We start from the raw sequence: 7,786 nt of genomic DNA, 5'->3' as shown, positions 1-7,786 counted from the left end.
ATTCAAGCGTTTTTAAACTTATCTGGAAAAATCGAAGAGACAAAATCAAACGCAAAATTATGATCCAAGACTATAACAAAGGTCGCCTACGTGCTCCAAGCATTGAGACCATGGCTAAATCACTTAAACTGGCATGGATATCCAGGTTCTTACAAAGTATACCTGTGCATGACGACGAATCATGGAAGGTCATTCCCAACTACACTCTCTCTAAATACGGTGGCTTGAACTTCCTGCTACGGTGTAACTATGATAAGAATTTTCTTGATAAGATGTGTCTTCCCTCCTTCTATAAGTTGATATTACTACATTTCTTAGAACTTAAAATTTCTTATAATACGCAGTTTTGCCGGCTTGTATTATTCTACAATAAGGATATTTTCATTGGCGCTCGTTCATTCTTTTATTGTTGGTTTTCACTCACGTCATCAACAGGCATGTTTTTCAATGAAAACCATAGGAAGCGTTTGCATAATAATAGAGTTCAATTCCCGGAGGATTTAGTCGAGGCACCAACATGGCCGCCTTTTCTTTGTTTAGGGGCACCAACATGGCGGTCGTGACGTCATGTAAAAGCCGAGAATAGAAGTTGGTTGAATAAAAATGTCTTTCTTGTTCAAGATCTCTTAGGAGATGATGGTAAGGTACTCTCTTACTCGGAATTTTTTAGGAAATCTCGACTGAACGGTAATTTCTTACAATACGTGCAACTTCTTTCTGCGATTCCTAAGGATCTGATCGAGGACGCACGGAGACACCACATTGATAAAACTAGTATTTTGTCCAAAAGCTCCTTCCAGCTCTCAGCGGACCTTTCATTAGATTTACTTAAAATGAAAAATAGAAATTACTACTGGCTCTTGATTAGTAAAGATCAACAGGAAATAAACGCTAACATGAAATGAGAAAGACACCTCCTTTAAAAAAATACTTGCAAGGCATCATTTCTCTCGTGTGAAAAATATTTGCAGAGATAACAAACTAAGAGAATTCTACTTGAAACTCTTACACAGCATTGACGTCACAAAAAGAGAACTGTTCACGTATGGTATTGCAGAAAATGCGCTCTGTCCTTACTGCAGACAAAATGATTCAATAATTCATACTTTTTGTAACTGCCACTGGACCAAGTGGTTTTTTTCAGAAGTAATCAAATGGTTCAATGTTGAAAATGCCACCTCCTTTGCGCCATCCTCAAGTGAATTAATATTTGGTCTTAATAATGAAAGAAAAAATCAAAGCTCATTGGCAATTGTCAAAAAGCTCGACTTTACTCTTTTGTTTGCTAAATATTACTTGTACATAAATAAGTTAGCTCCTAAAGATTTATCTTGGATGAATTTAAGGCTAAATTCAGTTGGAGATACGATTTCCCCTTCTTCAATTAGTTAGTAAGTATCCCACCCTACCGGAATAATCTGTTAATTAGCAGGTCTAATGTTACTGTGTGAATTATTACAACTGCTGTATTATTTTTATTTTTTCCCGTATTTACGTAATTTTCGATCCAATCTGTAATATCGTTATATACTTTCTTTTAGTTTTAAATTTTGCAACTGTAATAATAATAATAATAATAATAATAATAATAATAATAAATGAATGAATAAATAAATTACATTGTTTCTGTCTTACGTGACATTTTTCTTGGACAATATTACAAAGTGTATCGCAAATGTTTGCCAGAAAATTTGGAAGTGGCAAAGAAACGTTTCGTAGATTGCTTTTTTTGCCAATTTTCTGTACTTCAGAAAATGTCAAGTTAAAAAATTACGTGTTATTTGAACCAGTTGTCTGATCGCGCCTCAAACTTGCGGGGTAGTGCATTTCTCAGCATTAAACATCGCCCTTTCAGCCAGAGATCTGTTTCCATTAGATAAGTACTGGATTACTGATCATACTGTTATTTCGAACATCACTTCTGGTGTTTTCACTTTGCATAGTAAAATGCTTTTGAAATCATGAACTTTTGCAATCATCCGCGATTCCTTTGTGGCAGAGATAATCGGTTAACGAATTCTTTATGGCAGCACTGTTTATCCGCTTTGTTGTAAGTTCATTGTATAGTGTACCAGACATATGTCAATACAATAAAGAACGTTAAAGTGCAAGCTTTTCAGTGCTACCTAAATAAATGTGGTTTTGTTTTGAACCAGTTGCGTAGTTTTAGTTTGAAAATACAAGACCTCGATTTGTTTACATAATTGACATTAGAAACCACTTGCGTTCGCGCATCCTTCACGTGCGAGCCTGAAGGTTGTACTTTTCATATTTGGACAACAACATTCTTTGCCTTGTACATTATTTTTGGAAAGTTCACATCATTTCCAAGAATTTTTATTGCTCAAAAAAGTGAAGGTGGTGCCAAAAAACTTAAGCTAGACTGCTGGGGTGTGGAAAGAGCAAAGCTATTGAAATGTCCTGTTAGATGGTGTTGGAACATGTACCACTGTAGCAAAAATATGTTCGTTATGAATTTTCTTGTACCGGAAACAGTCATATATTAATTGTTAACGTTGTTTGTTTACCCTTCAACTTCTTTCCTTTGCTCATTTTAATCCTGGAGTTATGTCTGGTTTACGTTGACTCCTTAGCATTTCACTTAAATGAGTTAGCAGCTTATCTACCAGGATGAAATACTCCTCGCCAAGTTCTGTGCAAATATTAGAGTCCTGCCTTCTCTGCCATTATTTGAAATTTCCTGCAGACAAACCCTTAAAAAATGTACTAAAGCTTATAGGTCTAATCTCCAGTTGTTCACATTCCTGTTTACAATGTATATCTATCATAAAAGGCAGACATGTTTTGCTTAATTGAACCACAAAACAGGTTGATTTCCTCCTCCTAATAATTCACTTATCCATGATTTTTGTTTTCCATCACAAGGGCCACTTTTATAAGATGAATACTCTTCACTGTCCAGATGATGGATAAATTCTAAGACAAAAGCAATGGCCTCTGGTGGAAGTTTATGACTATATTGGCGTCTTATTTTCGGAAGTGCTGCTCCTGCACCATACATCTTACTATAAAGTCTAGCTTTTGTTAATTTGTAATCTGTGCATGATACTTCTTCTCCTCGACTGTTAGTAAACCTGAACATTTGCTTAATTTCGTTATTTGTGTATTGCTGTGCCACAAAGCTCAACAGTTCAACCCCTTTGGCACTTCCAGGCCTCTCTGGAGTAGCTGAGAGCTAAGTCCTCCATGATGTTAGCATTTGCATTCAATTTTTCCTGAATGGAATTTGAAAGAAGTGAAGACAATGGCTTGCCCCTTTTATTTTTACTTCTAGTAAGAAACACCTCCTAGAGAGTGAGGTTCGCATGTGTACAATCATGTTTCCAAAACATTGCTAAAGCCAGTATTCGTGCAAAGTACTGATAGAGGTGAAAAATATTGTGGTCTTATTTTTTTATTATCAAACGTAAAGAAAGAATGTCCTGACATTGAATTAGTCAGTAATAATTACTGACTCTGATCTCATTATTAGAATGCAAAAAAGGTCCTCTTGATAGCCTGGGTTAGTTTCCTATTTTAGGGAAGAATGCATACAGTAGAAACTCACATATAAGAACCTAGTACAGGCTGAAATTTGGCATTTTAAAAATACCCTCTGAGAAATAAGAACCTATTAAGAAACTACATGTAATCAGCTTGAATTATGAAAAATTAGCCTAAAATATTAGAACCTGCTCAGCCTGACCTCGAAAATTCTAGGTTCTTATGTGTGAGTCTTTACTGTATTTTGTAGGGTTAGTAACTTTTACCCTGCTATACAAGCATGACAGTATGCCATGTTTTCAGTTTCTCGGGCTTGGCAGAACCTTGAATTGTGTTCATCTTTTCATTATCAATCCAAATAAACTGAAAAACCAACTAGTAAGGTAGAATATGTATGGTAGAATTTTACCATGTGAGTTAAAAAAAAGGAACGTTTTGTTTGAAAATATGAATGTTAACTGTACCCCATCAAATTGGCCTTCAAGAATTTGCTGGCAGATCTCTTCATTTGAGAGACCCATGTTTTCAACTTCTGTTTTAAGTTCAGCCACTTTTTGCCTTGCGCAGTTTTTAAGTTTTTTTCGAATCCTCCGCTGAGTTCGCTTTGACGCCAGTTCATATGACACTGGGGCACAACCAACTTGATTTTGAATAGAATTGTTTGCAGACAGGGGCTGTGGAACACTTTTGTTTACACTGGGTGACAGCCTGTGCAACCTTACATAACATGCACCACAGCACCTTAAACTGCTTATGAGGGCCACACAGCCAAACTTTTTTTCCAAAAAAGTTTTCTTAGCTTCAGGGAACAAATCATCTACTGACTTTGGTAGTGACTTTAAATGTTTTAGCTTGTACAGGGGAGTTTTGCATTAAGACGCTGAACATCTGAGGCGGATAGTGGTATTCCTACAGGCTTGACATTTTTCCTTTAACATCATTTATGGGACGAGATTCTTCCTTCCTTATAAGTTTTTTACATATACTACAAGTAAGTACTGATGAAGACATTGTTTACAATCTCTGAGGCTCAGCTGGGACTAGTTTCTTTTCTTTTTCAATTCTTCACAAAGATCAAACCTTCAATAACTCTTTTTTTTTAAACTTTGAAAATGAAACATTTGTGGCAAAGTTTATGATAAATTCAACTCAACAATCGAAATTAAAAGTTGACAATTGAAGCTAAGCTGAACACAATCTTAATGTGTAATTTTAAAGGGGCAACTGAAAAGGAAACACTTAAACAATGGGGGTCTCACGAACCTTTTTACGGAAGAAGTGTGCGGGAGATAAGCTGAAAATCAACTCTAAAGGGAATCTACCCACGAATACTCAATATCTTTCAAAAAATAAAAAAGGACAAAATTACCTTTTGCAAGGTCTAGCGATACTACACCGAGCTGTAACGACAACAGCAGTCCCATAACGATCAGTAGGAAACCTCACTGAACCGTAACGCAAGTGACAGAAGCTGCTTCCACATCAACTTGACTGCCTCGAATATCATATCACCGATCACAGACAAGGCAATGACAGAACTGTTCACACTATTTTAATAAAAGTATAATAGGAATTCAGCGTAGGTTTACAATCTCAAGATAGTCGAATAGCTAGGCTTGCTACATTAATTTTAGACTGGATCTCTTAGCAGAGTCGGAGAAATCGAAATCTTACGGTAGACAGATCTTTTCGAAAAAATTGCGTACAGGTTATAACCTTGCAAGAAGGTTAAACTAAATACGATGAATTCACCGCTTCAAAACGTTTTTCAAAGCTTTACAGATCTTTCCGAAGTGCCTGAATGAAATACCTGTGTAAAATGGTTGGCTAATCGCTTGCATTCAACAAAACTTCTATGTGCTCTTCCACCACGACACAATATGGCCGACGGTACAAGTCCTGATCTGAAAGTAAGATGCGCGTAAGCTCTTATGGGATTTTGGCCGCTGGCGCACTTTATTGCTCAATGTTCAAAAAAATCTCGTCTTAATCGTTTGTCGTTTTCAGCGTAAATCAACGTACTTTTTTAGCCAAGAAACTTCCGTCTTTCGTTTTTTTAATTTTGTTGTAATATCTCACTGGATATTTAAATTTCGTCTGTCGGGTCAGAAGCCTCCTTTGTCGGGTTCCTGAGAAAACTTTCTATTTTGACTTCAGGGTGAACTAATTAAACAATCGCGAGGTTGAGCGGCCATGCAATTGAAAATCTGAACATCTATGAGATACAAAAACAGACTTGCGAATTATCGCAAATCACAATGCTGACAAGGACAAAAACAGAAGAAATGGTGAATAAATATGAAGTTTGTTACTATCTGGATGTTTTTGTGTTAGAGTAAAGGGATATATTGTCATGCAAATGATGTATTTTCATGACACTCAAAATTCGCAAAGAGCGTGAGTTTCATGTAAACAAGCTTCGCACTAGTAAGTCGTAGCAATAAGCTGGATTAACCAGGAAGTTAAAGAAATATTGTTGGCCTCCCAAATAAACTTCACCTTACACTATAATGACAAAACAGATATTTTTCTGAGGTTAAAACCTTGGCTAGCTGTCAATCATTTGTCAGAGAAATAAAATTCATGTCTGCTCCCGTATCACAGTTCAACGCACGTATGCAAATTTGTCAACTCATTTTCCCCGCGTCTCGATTGCCGCGAAATTTTCCTTCTTTCAAATATTAACAAAAATATTATTTCTCGTCAAGCGTTGCAATCTTTTACGTTCAAATAACCGCTAGGAGCAAGCACAAAAGCAGAAGAAATGGTTAATAAATATGAAGTTTGTTACTATCTAAATGTTTTTGTGTTAGAGTAAAGGGATATATTGTCATGCAAATGATATATTTTCATGACACTCAAAATTCGCAAAGAGCGTGAGTTTCATGTAAACAATCTTCGCCCTAGTAAGTCGTAGCAATAAATTGGATTAAACAGGAAGTTAAAGAAATATTGTTGGCTTCCCAAATAAACTTCAGCTAACACTATAATGACAAAACAGATATTATTCTGAGGTTAAAACCTTGGCCAGCTGTCAATCATTTGTCAGAGAAATAAAATTCCTGTCTGCTCGCGTATCACATTTCAACGCACGTATGCAAATTTGTTAACTCATTTTCCCCGCGTCTCGATTGCCGCAAAATTTTCCTTCTTTCAAATATTAACAAAAATATTATTTCTCGTTAAGCGTTGCATCTTTTTTGTTCAAATAACCACTAAAAACAAGCATTAAAGCAGAAGAAATGGTTAATAAATATGAAGTTTGTTACTATCTCAATGTTTTTGGGTTAGAGTAAAGGGATATATTGTCATGCAAATGATGTATTTTCCTGACACTCAAAATTCGCAAAGAGCGTTAGTCTCATGTAAACAATCTTCGCACTAGTAAGTCGTAGCAATAAGCTGGATTAACCAGGAAGTTAAAGAAATATTGTTGGCTTCCCAAATAAACTTCACCTTACACTATAATGACAAAACAGATATTTTTCTGAGGTTAAAACCTCGGCTAGCTGTCAATCATTTGTCAGAGAAATAAAATTCCTGTCTGCTCGCGTATCACAGTTCAACGCACGTATGCAAATTTGTCAACTCATTTTCCCCGCGTCTCGATTGCCGCGAAATTTTCCTTCTTTCAAATATTAACAAAAATATTATTTCTCGTCAAGCGTTGCAATCTTTTACGTTCAAATAACTGCTAAAAACAAGCACAAAAGCAGAAAAAATGGTTAATAAATATGAAGTTTGTTACTATCTGAATGCTTTTGTGTTAGAGTAAAGGGATATATTGTCATGCAAATGATGTATTTTCCTGACACTCAAAATTCGCAAAGAGCGTGAGTTTCATGTAAACAAGCTTCGCCCTAGTAAGTCGTAGCAATAAATTGGATTAAACAGGAAGTTAAAGAAATATTGTTGGCTTCCCAAATAAACTTCACCTTACACTATAAACAGATATTTTTCTGAGGTTAAAACCTTGGCTAGCTGTCAATCATTTGTCAGAGAAATAAAATTCCTGTCTGCTCGCGTATCACATTTCAACGCACGTTTTGCAAAATTGTTAACTCATTTTCCCCTCGTCCCGATTGCCGATTTTCCTTCTTTCAAATATTAACAAAAATATTATTTCTCGTCAAAAGTTGCATCTCTCATGTTCAAATAACCTTTAAAAATAAATATATTTTAACAATCTATCCGTAGATGCTTTTTCATAATTTAATATTCTCTTTCAAAATTTGCACAACAATCAGGCGAAACACAAAAATAGCAACGCACGCAACGAATT

Source organism: Montipora foliosa, chromosome 11 (assembly GCF_036669935.1).
Source record: "Montipora foliosa isolate CH-2021 chromosome 11, ASM3666993v2, whole genome shotgun sequence".
NCBI lineage: Eukaryota > Metazoa > Cnidaria > Anthozoa > Scleractinia > Acroporidae > Montipora > Montipora foliosa.
This window is presented reverse-complemented; position numbering follows the sequence as displayed.